We start from the raw sequence: 15809 nt of genomic DNA on the forward strand, positions 1-15809 counted from the left end.
GGAAACTACCCTCCTGTTTCACCTCACCAGCCAGAACCTCTGACCCTCTGGATTATTCGTCTGGTATTAATACAATGGGTTAAATATAATACCTTCTGTGGTATTAGAATACATCATCTTCCTCCAGGAAAGCTGGAGGATATATAACACTAGGAGATAGTTGTGAGTGTGCGTGTGCAGGTGCGGGTGTGTCCCAGCCAGAGTGGAGGCTCTTGCAGCCCACGTTGCATATCATATGAGAGCTACTATCCTGTGTTTGCTTACTCCTATGGACTGGTTTTCAGGACTCACCTGACAATGAGGGTTTCATAAGGCTCCTCCCCCTTAGCAGCCAGAACTATAAGCTCTGCCTTCCCAGAACTATAAGCACGCCAGCATCTTGGCTTAGCTTTTAAGCCTCTTGACAGCTGTGTTTATTTGGCTTCTTGGCATCTCACTCTTCACGTGCACAGCTTAAAGACTGAGAAATGGTTTGGAGAAAAAAAATGCATACTGACTCCATTTTCTTTGGTTCCCATCTCGATGTGTTTATGGTCCATCAAGTCCTGGCAACCTTGCATCCTGAACTCCAATTTTTTTGACGGAGACAAGCAAGGAACTGTCACTCTGTTTTGATTCTATACCCCAGAGGCCGTTGCATGGCTCAACAAATGCTCCCATGACACAAGAGGAGCTCTAAAGGACTCACTTGGCTGCATTGCCCTCCTATGCCATTCTGGTCCCTCTAGAGTCCCGCATCTTCGATTGCATCTTTGATGCTCTCAAGCTACTAGTTCATACTTTTTTAATTCAGCCGTTGGTTTTTTAGTACAAGGCTTTTTTCTGCTCTCCTCCTTCAGAGCCAGAAATGGAAGCCCTCCCTCTCTGTTTTTCCCCCAAGAAATAAAGCAGGTGGCACATTCTCTTATTTGATAAAAATGTCTTTCTGGTGGCTTTAAATGTGAAAGCTAATTTAACAAACAGCAAACATTCACGGTTCACAAATAACACCTTTTCTTAAAAAAAAAAAAAAAAAAAAAAAAAAAAAAAAAAAAAAACAAACCTGTAGCTTTGCTCTATCTTTAATTTGGCCACTTAATGTTTCAGAGGAAAACTCTAATGGAGGCTCAGTTTTTTGATCTTTGTAGCAGGTATAACAGGTGTTAAAATTAATTCAATTAAACCTAGGAGCAAAGCAATGAGAACGCATTTGATAAGCTACCAGTCTCTGCACAGGTTTTCAGAATAGAAGGTAGAGAGGAATTGCTCAGTCCTAGAACCGCAGCTACCACTGAGGAAGAGGTTGGTAAGGGTGTGAGTATGTGAGGGGGGGGGCGGGGGGGCGGGGTGACTCTGGGAGGGGGCGAGGAGGATGCTAGGAATGCTGGGCCCCACAACTTCCTTGTCACCAGCTGTTTCCGATTCAGCTCAGCGTTGGGAGGTGAGATGAGAAGCCTCTTCAGGCACCTTGAGATGTTTCCACCTTTTCCTTTCTTCAAGCAGAGTCACACCCAGCTCTGCCAGGTCCGGAACTCCACCTCTAACTCCACAGAGCTCAGCCCTGCCTAGAGCACTGCCTTTAGCCTCCTTCTCCGCCCTCCACCTTCCAGGTGCAGGCATTTCAGTCAGGAGCCACCATGCCCAGCTCTACTTAGAGATTAAGGGAATGTTCCTGCTATGGTCTCTTATTTATTAGCATTTATTGAATGACTGCGCTTACAAAAAATGGTCTCAATGAAACGAGGTCTGCACAGAAAAAATAAATAAGATAAGGAAAAAATAAGGACATATACAAAGATTGTGACTCTGGGTGAATTCTTTTGTTTATTTCACCAAAATTTAGAAATACCTGCATTACCTTTTTAAACAAACAAACAAACAAACAAAACTATTTCTAGAGACCATCTCCATACACAACAGTGTGCATGGTATGTAAGTGTGTATTTTTAACTTACATTTATGCAAAAACAATCCGTGTGACAAAAAAAAAAAAAAAAAACCTGGCACAGCCCTCCCCCACGCTCCCCCACCCTTTCCCACCCTCCCCATCCCCTCCCCCACTCAGGAACAAAAAGCCCCTCAGTGTTCTTATCTAATAGTGACTTCTCCTGATATATCTGTATCATATTTTCAAGAAAAGGCCGGTTTCTGACCTGTGATAGGCCTACCTATGTGTTGGGTAGATCCAGGTCCACACCTTGCACCTGTGTGCCTCTGGTCCCCTCGAGAGCGCAAAGTTAGACCCGCCCTCATTCTGCCCCTTCCTGTGCCCGGGTGTTGGAGTCCTTTCCTTTCAACTTATCCCTTCCCCATGTCTCTCCCTGAGCCCCGGTCTCACTCACAGCCCCACTAGCCCGGCCCTTGGCCCACATTAGACTCTTTCATCTCCATTTTGTGAGTTTATCCCCGCAGATCCCTGCAAACTCCTGGAGGTCAGAGCTGAGCACCTCTGTGTTCCTTTTTCCAGGCAGGTTGTCTACACATGCTATTAAACTAGACAGGCGCTCTTCCTCATCCCTCCTTTCCCACTCGCCCAATGCTCAGAAATCAAACAAAGCCAGAGGGACCAGGACACGCCCTGGAGGAGCAGGAGGGGACCTGGGACCAGCTTCTCCTGTCTATCAGTAATTAGAGCGGTGGGGGAGGGGCTGCCCTTGGCACAGACAGGTCCTTAAAGGCTGCTGCCCCAGAAACTGCCTTCAGATCGACAGCCAAGGGAATCGCGATGAAAAATTCATCAGCTTCTTACTTTCCGCGGCCCAGCTGCGCCTAGCAGATGACCTCGGCGGGGACAAGCCCGCTGTGAGACACCGTCTGGTCGCTTCGAGGGGGCCAGCCCAGGCCTGCCGGGGAGCACTGCACCGCTGGGCTTTGTGCGTGCGCCATGAGCACGCGCCTATGAGGCCTAGAAGTACCACCGAGGTTTGACTGCTGGGGACCAGAGACAGTCATCGGACCTTTTGGTGCAAGCTACTGGGAGCCAGAGTGTCACTCTCTAGCAGGCGCCTGCGGTCCATCTTGCCCATCATACACTGTCCTACACAAGGCGCGACCTACTAGTGGAAGCAATACCAATTGGGTGGGCACCTGGGATCGTGGAAGCCCTGTAAGCTATAAAACTTCTAACCCTGGAGACTGGTCATCCTAACTAGACCTTACTTTCATGCCACCACCTCCCACCTTTGCTGGCCCCAAGCTGCCTCCTGAAGTTCTGGATGGGGTAGGTTCTCTTGAGCTGGGGTGGCCTGGGAGGATGACAGAGATCCAGTTGGGGAAATGCTACTGAGTTGCAGGTTTCTGGAGGCCTCTCCAGCCCCTGCCATCTGGGCACTGCACAGACAGACGCTGCGTGGGTCCCTAGAGCTTGCCACCTCCGCGCCACACTGCCAGCCATGCCGCTGCGGCTGCAGAAAAGCCTCACGTCCGAGATTGCTGGACCGTGGGTGGGGGTAGGGAGCGCAAAGCGAGACTAGGCGCGGGAGGCGGGGGAGCGGGGGGCCACTCCTGGACTCTGAATTTTAAAGTTGTTTTCTTGCAATCACACTTTAATATGCACCGATGTCTGGTCTGCGGACCACGCAATGTAGTGAGATGCCATGTTGGCCTCTTTGGAATCCGCAGTAGGTTTTTTTGTGCTGTTCTGCTGGGGAATCAAATGTGGTGATTAGGGAAGTTTTATATTCAGGTCAGGCTTTCCCAGGACTAGAGAATGTACTACAACTTAGGCCAACATCGCCATCTGGTGGTATCATCGAGGGACTCGAGCAGGTGTGGGGAGACCAGAGGAATGATGTCATGGTCTGCAATTTTTTTCTTGAGGGGCGGGATGCTGGCTGGCTGCGGATCTAGTATTGCCTGATGCATTGTTTCTCGGATTTGGGGTTTTGCTGTTATTCACAGGTGAATCACCAAGTAAGCAAGGGTCCTTCCTAAAACTAATACCTTACATTTCACCCCATTGCAGAATTGAATTTAAACCTAAAAGACCCAATGGCTTTGACAGTCTTGAAGCAGGACTCCTTATGTGATCTTTCCTGGGTCCGTCTAAGTTGTTCACTTGACAGCCCCTCCCCGAGGTGTTTCTCCCTCCGGAATTCAACTGCAGAATCATCTGTGTGTTCAGAGCCCGCTTGCATTCTTCTGAGTTTCCATTCCTTCAAGACTAAGGAACAGGCTTCACACTGCCTATAAGCATAGGGTCCCATCTTCAGAGGCATCTCCCTGGCTCCCTTAGTCACTCCTCTGTTCTTTGCTTTACCAGATCTGGATAGAAAAGCCAGCTCCCTTGCTCCTCTGTACTTCTGTCCTCAGCATCCCTCAACACTTTGCCCCTCACCTTAGCTCTAGCCAACAACTGACAGCAAGCACCATTCTGCCTTGCCCCTCGTCCCACCCAAGGCTAAGAAGAAAGGGTGGCCTGAGGTCGCTGAGTGGGCTGGCTGCACATTGAAGGTTCAGGTGAGACCGCAGTGCCGCTTGATGGTGAGCCGGCGTTGATTCCTGCACTGCAGATCTTCTCAGTTTCTTCTCCTCTTTAGCTTTGTGTCTGTACAATACTTGGCTAGTTCAGAAGCAGATCCTCCCACTTTCCAGACACTCTTGCTCCTCAATGTTGCCTCTTCTACCTTAAAGTAGTTGTGTCACTGCCTGGCCTTTTATTCTCTCTTACTTCGGAGGAGGAAAAACAAGAAAACAAAAACACAAAACAAAACAAAACAAAAAAAACCTTTCATCTTTTGCAAACCCTGTGTATCTGCTTTTACCTGCAACACAAACTACTGCCTGCAAGTAAACAGGGGTGGGGAAGAAGAAGCCCCTAAGAAAATGTACAGAAAGAATGGCTACTAGCATTCTCAGAAGAATGGATAAAAATACTGAATGCATTTTATATATGTGTGTGTGTACAAGAATAAATATATATATGACTATATATGTGAATACATATTGTATACACAAGAAAGGGAATAGTAAGAAGACAGAAAGGGGATTTTTAAAAGTTTTAAATGCTAGTAACAATGAAAGATTGAAAAATGTAACATTTCACATAAGCTTCCCAGAAATTCCAATAAAAGGCAAAAAAAAAAAAAAAAGATTGACCAATTTTTATCCAAGAAAAGAGAAAAACAAGATGAGCTCCACAACTTGAGGGGATCGAGGCAAACTGATATCGATCAAATGGGATCCTTTGTCTTAAAAAGTCTTCCAGAAGGCTTGGCATGCCTGTGCATAAATCCTACTCTCAGCAAACCAAAAAAGAGGGTTAGCTCATTTAAGGCCAGCCTGGGCTCCAGAGCAAAACTCTCTCAACAATAAGTCTTTAATAATTCCAAAGGGACAACAGCAGAGCTTAAACCAAAGACAGGGCTCATGCGTTGAGCAAAGTTCCTTGGATAGTCTCATTTACAGCAGCTGGAGTTCACTATTCCATACAGGGGAAGTCTCCTTCATCAAATGGGGAAACATGTCTACTGAGTTAGCAACCAAGAAAACGGACGTTATTTCGAAGTGAAGGAGACTTAGCATGGGTCACTGAGTTGTTACAAGAAGAGAAAACAAATTGGGAAAAAGGTATTTCTAGAAATTGTAATCAAACACACACACCTCTGTAGCTGCCTTCAGGAGTCAATGCTTGTGGGAGGCCATTCCCTGTGCCTCTCCGCTGCTGTTCAGGAGCTCCAAGGGTCCATGATATCACTGAGCAGCAATTCCTGACACTTGCCTGGAAATGCCCTGCCAGAAACCTAATGGTGTATGTTTCCAAAGTTTAAAATCCTGTTAAGGCTGGAGAGATGGCTCAGTGGTTAAGAGAACTTGCTGTTCTCTCAGAGGACCTGGGTACCATTCCCGGCACCCACATGATGGCTCAGAAACATCTGGAACTCCACTTCTAGGGGAGCTGATGCCCTCCTAGGACCGCTGCTGACCCCAGGCAAGCACTTGATGAACACAGAGACATGCAGGCAAAACACTCATACACATAAAATACAATAAATAAGTCACCTTTTTTTATTTAAAAGGAGGTGTGATCTCTAAAAAACCAAAAACAAACAAAAACTGTGACTGCCTTTAACGGGAGTACCTAAAGAGAGTGATTGACAAAGTGCTCTGCGGAGTATAGTAGGCAGGCTTTCAGGCCTGATGATGAAAGAAGAATGTAGAAGAATGAGGCATGGGACCTTCTGAAGACTCTCTCCTAGAAGATACAAATGAAATGAATAAATATCCCAGAAGAATAGTTTCCAGGACGTAGGAATGAATTACTGATGGTGGTAAAGAAAGCTAGAGGAAGGTGATACAAATTTAAGACTAACTCAATAACAGACTCCAGAGAAAGCACAAAGTCATACAGTAAAGCAAACATAATCATAGTCCAATATCTGGCTTTGCTGTGAACCCTTCCTGTGGTCATAATTATATAAATGTTGAATATTAACTTAAGAAAATTCTGAGAAATTTTATTACCTTGACAGAGCAGTTGGGAGAATGAGCATAAGGATTGGTGGGATTTGAGATCTAACTCTGCATGTTCCACAATAGAAATTGAATACGTAGACTCAATCATTAAAGAGGAAGAAATTAAGAAATGGGAAGTAGCAATATGAGTAGTTATTCATATATCTGAAAGTATATCATTAAATAATTTTTCAAATATAGAGTGGAATCTGGAAATAGGGCAGAGAACACTATAATGTGGAGCTATAAATCACAGGGAGTTGTACACTTGTCTTAATGATATATATGCATCCTTGTCGGTTATCTTATATGTAAAATTCAACATTGTCAATCACATATACAAATTTTAGGTTGTTGTACATAAAACTCAATAAGAAAATTTTCCATCACAAGTAGGAAAAGACTTCCCTACATCCCTCTTTCTCATAGAACATTCATTATCTATACAAACTTATGGTGAGGATGAAATGACAGCATTTTTGCTGTCAGGGTGAAGCAATGGATGTCAGTGCTAAGAGGCATGATTTATTCATGGAGGGAGAAGCTGATTGAGCAACAATTAATTATGATTCTCTTTATTCAGCATTTTTTTAGACAGTGTCTTGCTATATAGAACAAGCCAACCTCAAACACCTGATCCTCCTGCCTTTGTCTCCAGAATCCTGGGATTACAGTCATGCGTGACCACATCTAGAATTAACCATCATTTTCTATCAGAAGTTCATGTAAGTGCAGTTATTTGGGGGCTGGGCTATTGAGAGCACAGACACTTTCTGGAAGGCTGTCTAGAACATATAGCTTCAGACCATTGCGATTGCTGGATAACCTTGAAATCCCTGTCAACTGGAGAGAAGCTGTATCTGGACACATATGCTCTCTGCTAAATATCCACTCTCTTAGAGGTAAGCAAGGCTATATGTCTTGTCCAAAGCAACACACTATGAATGGGAATGATGGATGTCCCTTTTGAACCAAAGCAAATAAGAGCTTCTCCCTTCCTTCCCAATGATGAGGCTAGTGAAGAAGAGAGGACTTCATGGTAGTAGTATCTTGGGTTGTGGAGTTACCACTTGGCAGAGATTTACTCTGAAAATTACCCATCATGGAGCAGCTATGGAATGCTTCCCTTAGACCTTTAAGATGCTGGGATGTGTGAATTTCTAAAGCATAATGGATCCTATCTTAACACAACATTCTTTTATCTTTCTTGCTCCTTTTAATTTTAATATGTGCTATTGATGGAAGCCATTTTACTAATCTACCACCATACATTTATAACCAAGTGTCTCTAAACTGATAACGGGTTTATTCTGAGTACCACACATTCTGTTGCACAGGCGGCTAGGACACCTTACTTCCAGAAGGTTGATCTGAGAGATCTCAGCTACTTTGGGCTCAATAACAAAGTACCACAGAGTTCCTACCACATTTGAATTTGAAATGTCCCCACAGTCTCCTGTGTTTAAATACCTCATCCTCAAGTGGTAGTTCTGTTTGGGAGGTTGTGGAACCTTTGGGACATGGAAGTTAGCTGCAAGGGAGTACTGTTGTTGGTCCTTGAAGGCTCTGCCTGCCTCTGGCTCTGCTCTGTACTCTCTGCCTCCTGGTTTGAACCATGTGAAGAAACCCATGCATCACAGACTGAGCTACTGACACTGCTGTGCCTTCTCTCTGTGATGCTGTGCCCTCTAAAGTCACAAAACACACCAGTTCCTTCTTCTCTATATTGCCTCTGTCGAGCATTTTATTACCGCAATGCAAAATAACAAATCTGGCGCCACAAACAACAGAATTTTACTTCTCATACTGTTGGCATGTACAAGCATGGCTAAGTTCAAATGAAGACCCTCTTCTGGGATGCAGACTACTCTATGGGGTCTGTTTAGTAAGCACACTAGCAATATTCACAGAGGACTCCAATCTCTGGATTTGTATCACCTTCTAAAGGGCTTCCCTTTAAGGAGAGTGAAGACTCCAGCACATAAATTTCTGAAGGATGCAAACACTCAATCCATAACAGGGGGGAAGAAGTAGACGGCCATGTGAGGGATCTTTTCTCTGTGTAAAGTTAATTGAACCCACAAACAAACACCACTGATATAACTCACAAAGGAAGCAGAATGAAGTGTGGGTGGGAAGGGCTAGGCCAGCGGTTCTCAACCTGTGGGTTGCAACCCCTTGGGGCTTAATTGACCCTTTTACAGGGACCACCTAAGACCATTAGAAAACACAAATGTTTACATCATATTTCATAACAGTAGCAAAATAACAGTTGTGAAGTAGCAACAAAAATAATTTTATGGTTGGGGTTCACCACAATGTGAGAATCTGTATTAAAGGGTTGCAGCATTAGGAAGGTTGAGAACCACAAAGACAAGGGAGTCAAACCTTGCAAGCATCCATCCACAACATTCATTCAAACACTGAACTACTGCCAGCCTTTGAGCCTAGATCCAGTGTGTTGAGCCAAGCACATGAGACTGAAGGTAAAGGGGAAATTTTTTAAATGTCCACAACCTGCCAAAGCACGGACACATGGGAGCAAAGTTAACAGACTTGCATACTTGATCACATATCAACAAACACATAATTATTCTACAAATGCCACACATGTGTGGAGGCCAAGAAATAGAAGTTGTCTCTCGTTGGTAGAATTCTCCGACATGGTCTTTCCAGATAAACTGGATTGAAGAGAACCCTGAATGAAGAGGGCCAAGGGAAAAGCCGGACACACAGAGAAACAAAGGAAAGAGCAAGCAATATGCAGACAGGATGGGGCAAGAGGTTCTGCAGAGAGACAAACAGACAAGACATTGGCGTCAGTGCCAGGGAATGAGCTTGGCATGTGTGAGACCTGCTTCCAATCTCTATCACCAAAATAAATGAATAAAGCAGAAACAAATAAACAAACTTCGGACCGAATGAGATAGAATAGCCAAATAAATAAATAAATCTGGGGTGGGGAGAGAGAAACCAGTGATGGGCTTTACAGATCAGTGTTGAAAATCATTTAAAAATTTGTTATCACTTCATTAAAATCGTTTTTTTTTAAAAATCATTTAAAAACTGCTTCAGGCGTTGTATAGAAAATAAATCTTGTTAAAAAGGGAGAAATCATAGGGATCGAGAAAGAAGACTAACAAGGATTTAATGCAATTGCTGAGCTATGAAATTTGAATTGGAGCAATGGTTTGGGGTTTGAAACCTAAGAAAATCCAAAAGAAAACCTCAGAAGTATTTGAAGCTGGAGTAGATGTGAGGGCAAAAGACATCAGGGTGGATCTGGCTGGCACAGGGCTTCCAAAGTTGACACAAATCAATGGATGTGTGCTTCGCAGTGAGTTAGAAGCATCCAGGTCCAACAGTGCTTTGCTCTAGAATTCCAGAACAGATAAGAAATTAGACAGAAGGGTGTGGCAGACTGGATAGAGTGTGGAGCCCGCCTCTATTAGCCTTCTAATAATGTTTGCTTACTCAGGAACCTCTTGGGCTCTCATACAGAAACTAGCACCTGTTTTCCATCAAAGTAGACTTGAGGGATGAGAGAATAGCTATTTGTCTTTCTTGTATACCAGAAATGCCTACACGATGCAAAACCTTTCACTACACAATGTAACGGTTGGAGTCCATATTCCAGAGACACTAAAGGATCTCAGGGAGAGAAATGTCTACCACGAGAAAGGAGACACGTTTACCAAAACGGAGATTACAGTAACTTCTGTGGCCATTAAAGGGAAGTGATAATTCAGGATAGGGAGTGCAAGTGTGGCTCATGCAGTTGAAGGGACAGAGTCTGGCTGTAAGACAAGAGTAGCTAATTACCACCACAATCAAGAGAAGTGAAGAATATAACACGCACGCCACCCTGGTACCTCAGGGATGGGGCTGGCCATTCTGCAGGCAGAAGCCACTGTCTGCAGCAGAGCAGGGTTGGTAACAATGAGCTGGCCAGGTGGAAGCACGTGAAAACCAAGGCCATGTCACAGCAGCTCAGAGACCCAAGAAATACGTTTACTCACAGGGTAATTTACAAGTGTCCAAGCCTATCAAAGCTGAGGAAGCGATCTAAGCATCAGCAAACCCTGGCTGCTGCATCAGGCTCCATGAGGTACAGAAGTGCCCTTGCCCATGGTTTCTGCGGCTGTGGAGGACAGCGACTAGAGCTGGCGTAAACCAGCCATCTTCCGGGCAAGGTTCAAGCCCAAAGTGGGAAGGTGTGGTGGTAGCCATTCATAGCTTCTGATCAATTCATTGTATCCAGTGGCTCTCCATACCTTTCAAAAACAAGTAAATCTGCAAAAGAATTGATGAATAATTATGGCAATAATTAGTCAATAATGGCAGGCAAGATGGTTCAGAAGGCAAGGGTGCCTGCTGCTAAGTTGATGAGTGAGTTCAACTTCTGGGACCCACATGATGGAAAGAAAGAACTCTCACACTACTCTGACATGCACATGTGCACACGCATACATACACACACATACACACGCAAATAAAATTCAGTTAAATTTTAAAGAATGAACAAACAATTGACTGGTCACATTTTGAAACCATAGCAGACTTCAGTCCCAATCAAATTCCAGCCTCCCAACATGCTTTGTACACCCCTGTCTGTCCCATATCCCTCCAGCCTCCTTGTCTGTCCCATATCTCTCCAGCCTCCTTGTCTGTCCCATATCCCTCCAGCCTCCTTGTCTGTCCCATATCTCTCCAGCCTCCTTGTCTGTCCCATATCCCTCCAGCCTCCTTGTCTGTCCCATATCCCTCCAGCCTCCTTGTCTGTCCCATAACCCTCCAGCCTCCTTGTCTGTCCCATATCCCTCCAGCCTCCTTGTCTGTCCCATATCCCTCCAGCCTCCTTGTCTGTCCCATATCCCTCCAGCCTCCTTGTCTGTCCCATATCCCTCCAGCCTCCTTGTCTGTCCCATATCCCTCCAGCCTCCTTGTCTTTGAGAGTAAAGCCTCTGTTTTTTCCTTGATGTCACTTCATGACTGGCTAGTGGGGGGTGGGGGGGGGTCACAGTGCACATTTCTTGGAGAATGTAGACATCACTTCCTGTGAGGGTACAGGCTCCAAGGTCACAGGCCTTTGTCCTCTGCTCCGCTGCTCCCATCCGAAGCTGGAGTGAGTGGCCAACTGGTGAAAATCAGCTCAAATCTTTAGGATCTAATGCTGTGAACTCAGAAGGGATGGGCAGAAGGACAGATCATTGGGACTGGGGTCTATCTTAAGATGCCAGGTTGCATCCAGAGACTTCCCCACCTGGGGATGCATCCCATATACAGTTACCAAACCCAGACACTACTGTGGATGCCACAAGTGCTTGCTGACAGGAGCCTGATAGAGCTCTCTCCTGAGAAGCTCTGCCAGTGCCTGACAATTACAGAGGTGGATATTCTCAGCCAAACACTGGACTGAGCACAGGGTCCCCAACGGAGGAGCTAGATAAAGGACCCAAGGAGCTGAAGGCGTTTGCTGCCCCATAGGAGGAACAACAATATGAACCAACCAGTACCCCTAGAGCTCCCAGGGACTAAACCTCCAACCAAAGAGTACACATGGAGGGACCCATGGCTCCAGCTGCATATGTAACAGAGGATGGCCTTGTGGGACATCAATGGGAGGAGAGGCCCTTGGTCCTGTGAAGGCCCAATACCCCAGTATAGGGGACTGCCAGGACAGGGAATTGGGAGTGGGTGGGTTGGTGAGCAAGGGAAGGAGAAATGGGATAGGATGTTTTCAGAGGGGAAACCAGGAAAGGGGATAACATTTGAAATGTAAATAAAGAAAATATCTAAGAAGAAGAAGAAAAGATGTCAGATTGCAAAAGAGAAGTAATAGCACATTCAGTTGAAGCCACCAAGCTGGCTTCTGTTGCTTGTAACCAGTGACGTTCCTGAGTGGCCCCTTACCTTTGCAGCTAAGCTTTAAGAGTTTGCCCATCTGGACATCTCAATTTGAGGCCTTCTTCTCAATTTCATCATTCCATTCTTCTGTATTGCAGACCGTGTTTCTCTTTGGCCATTCTAGAAGAGGATAGAGGACCCTCATGTCTCCTGCAGTGTCCATTGGCTACAAGGCAATGAGTAGGTTTTCTACCTCCTTGTCTCTTTAGTTAGCGCAGATGTTGTGTGTGGTGTATCTTCTCAGCTACGGGTAAACTTCTGATGACAGGGACCGTGGCTGACACATTTTGAAAAAGGGCTTCCCCGGAATCCTTGCACTTAGAACATGGTTCCAAATGACTGCTTTCCTTCCAGAATGTAGTCTCAGAGACTTTTGCGCACAAGTTCGTGAACTGCTTGGTCGCAGCTTCCAGCGCACAGTATGCTAATTATGATTCATGCAGCATATTGACACCAAACTCTAGCCCACATTCACAGCGCCAGATGCAGCCAGCTACTCGGAGAACTGTTAAGAAAGCAGCAGCTCCAGGGCCCCCTTTACTAGATCCCTCCTAACACTTCCTGGGGAAAGTCTGAGTCCCTTTTACCACCACCACCTCTCAGCCCTTCACCAGGCCCGTCTGGTTTCCTAGAGCCAAAATAGTATCCTGGGATGGCTGTCACTGGATGTACCAAAAAGATACTGAGAACCCTGATTGTTTTCCAGAACAGAAAAACATTTCTTTATGTATTAGAATCCTTTATTTTCCCTTTGGACGAAAGCAAACTCCTCCACCCAACTCCATCTGTTCTTAGGTCTTTCCCAGATCAAGATTGCCAGCAACTGTAAACTCCACCTGTCTCCATTGCTCAAGAACTTCATTGTGCTCAGTAGCTACTCATCTCCAAAGTCAACTGGGATTGCTGAGAGCAACCGGAGGAAGCATCGGTTCCAGCCAAACTGCTGCACACTCCGTGCGCCCTGAGTTCCATTTCGTTCCTTCACAAGAGAAGTTTTTTCAGGACCTCAGGACCTCTGTGTGCCCAACCAACTGATTTCACAGGTCACACGAAATTCAGGTGCAAAAGACAAACTCAGTCAAGGAGGCCCTACCCCCTGACTAACTGACTGCTTCAACCTGTGTCACCATTGAACTCTGGAGTAAAGCAGAGCCTCTGTCAAAAGGGTTTCTAAGTTATGTCTTACCCGATTCTCCAACAGTGTCTGTAAATTTCATTTCTTTCTCATTTTTATTACCTCTTGGAGAATTTCATACAATGTAATCTGATCATATTCTCCTCACCCCCAACTCCTCCCAGATCCCTCTTTCCGTACTCACCCAACTTTTAGATTCATGTGTGTGTGTGTGTGTGTGTGCGTAGCACAATTTGTGCTGCCCATAACCTTTCGGATCTGTGACCTCCCAGTAGAGCCTGGTATACCTACCCACACCCTCAATGAATACTGGCACTCCCTTATAGGAATCTACCAGTAGCATCCTGGTTGTCACAGGAGGCTGACACCTGCAGAGCTGCAGAAGGACTGCCCTCCCTTGTGGTTTCTGGTATATTCCACAGTTTGCTAAATTGCTGCTTTGTACTTCCACAAAAATCTGGAGATCAAATGACAATGTAGCCAAGTAAAGAGGAACTCCCCTCCCCCCACCCCACCCCATGCCTTCTGGAAAGAACAATTTAATATTGACCAGCAGAGGTCTGTGGCCTGGCAATCCCCTAAGTTCTCTTGGGAAAACCATCTCAAGAAAGCTGTCAGAATGGCTCTCAGATGTGACAAAGGGGAGAGGCAGGGCATTCTGCCCTTGCAGAAACTGTAATCTTGTCGAAGACCCCAAACACAGCAATTTGGAGACTGGGTGGGTAGGAGTTTTATTTTCAAAATTAAAACCATCTAAGATAATTGAGAATCAGATGCGCTGATAAGCAATGATCGATAGAGGTTATTGTTCCTAACTAATAATTAATTTATCAATGATTAATTACTAGCTAAGAACTTTTAAGTATATTTTATCTAATTTCCCCAAGGCTGCATTTTTCATAGTTATAGTATAATGTGATAACCCACACACAATCTCTTCATCTTATTTAGATTTGTTTAGTTTTAGATACTGTTCTCTGGGTGTGTGATATGTAAGGAATGACTTCCACATATTTTATCAATCAAGGTATCCCTGTCTCCACCTTATCAGTTAAAATACTGAACATCCCTCTACACACACACACACACACACACACATTATAGCCTCTCTCTGTTCCCTTGCTAAGTACACCCCTTCCCTCACCCCTCCCTAGCCCAAGCCAAGAGTGGCCACCACCCTACTTCACTCCTGAAATTATGCCACACTATATAAACGAATGTGCCAGTGTTGTAGATAGACATCGTATAAATGTTATATATATAGACATCGTATAAATGCTATATATACAGACATCGTATAAATGTCCTGCCACTTCTTGTGACTGGTTCTGCTGTTGTTGTTTTCCATGAGAATGTTTCTTTGTAGAATCATTCATCTTCCTGCAAGACTCTGCAAGCATTGCTGGTGCACTTTTCTGGGTTTCCCACTAGTGTTGCAGTATCTGTGTACTACCCCAGAATGCTTCACCATCCACCTGCCGGAGTACATCTGGGATAATTTTAGGACTGACTATTAAACAGCCCACCATGAGCTAATACTTTTGGAGCTAATGGCTGGTGGCACTCAGCCTATGCTACCTCCTTAGCTCTGGGTTCCCCGTGGTGGACTTGTTCTTCAGGTCTTGTACTAAGTTTCTAATAGGATTTGAGAGTTCTTTGCACAGTTTGGATACCAACTCATCTTTAGATATGTGGCTTACAAATATTTCTGATACTCCTATCTTCCCCGTACAGACTTTCAGGAGCCAAAGATTTGGTTTTGATGATGGGCGATGTGCCAGTATTTCTCTGTTGCATTGTGCTTGTGTTAACAATTCTAACAATTGTTTGTCTAGCCCTAGGCTCCAATGATTTCATCAAACTTTCTACAGAAGTTTAACATTTTGTAATAATTTTAGGCTATATCTTACTATTTTACTGAAAGATGTTCCTAACACCATTGATTCCCTAACACCATTGTAAACCTTTCGTTCATTGAGTTGCATGTCAAAAGACTCTCAGACAGGTTAGCATGGCTCCATCTCCTCACTCAGTTCCTTTCTTCTGTAGGCATGCCCTTCCACCAATACCTCCTGGGCTTGATTACCATGCTATGTGCTGCGACCAACTACGAGACAGCTCTCTTTATTCTTATTTGTTGAGGTCGTTTTTACCTATCCAAGGGACTGCTTCTCTATCAAAATTGTATAATAATTTATTTCTATGAATACATTCTGATTTTTATCAAGATGTTATTAAAACTGTAGGCCCTATTGGGCAGTATGAGCATGTCTGGTGGTTTTGGGGAGTTCTCTCTCTTTGTCTTTAGTTTTCAAAGTTCTAAGGGAGGGTACTA

At 44.8% G+C, this 15809-nt stretch overlaps 1 annotated feature.

The window, feature by feature from the left end:
- Window positions 1939-4783: an enhancer, noted in NCBI's record as "VISTA enhancer mm979". NCBI's record gives its function as "enhancer in: hindbrain (rhombencephalon)[9/11] | dorsal root ganglion[4/11] | trigeminal V (ganglion, cranial)[3/11]" and the evidence as "EXISTENCE:transgenic organism evidence [ECO:0001131][PMID:17130149]".

The sequence above is a fragment of the Mus musculus genome, chromosome 13 (assembly GCF_000001635.26).
Source record: "Mus musculus strain C57BL/6J chromosome 13, GRCm38.p6 C57BL/6J".
Taxonomy (NCBI): Eukaryota; Metazoa; Chordata; class Mammalia; order Rodentia; family Muridae; genus Mus; species Mus musculus.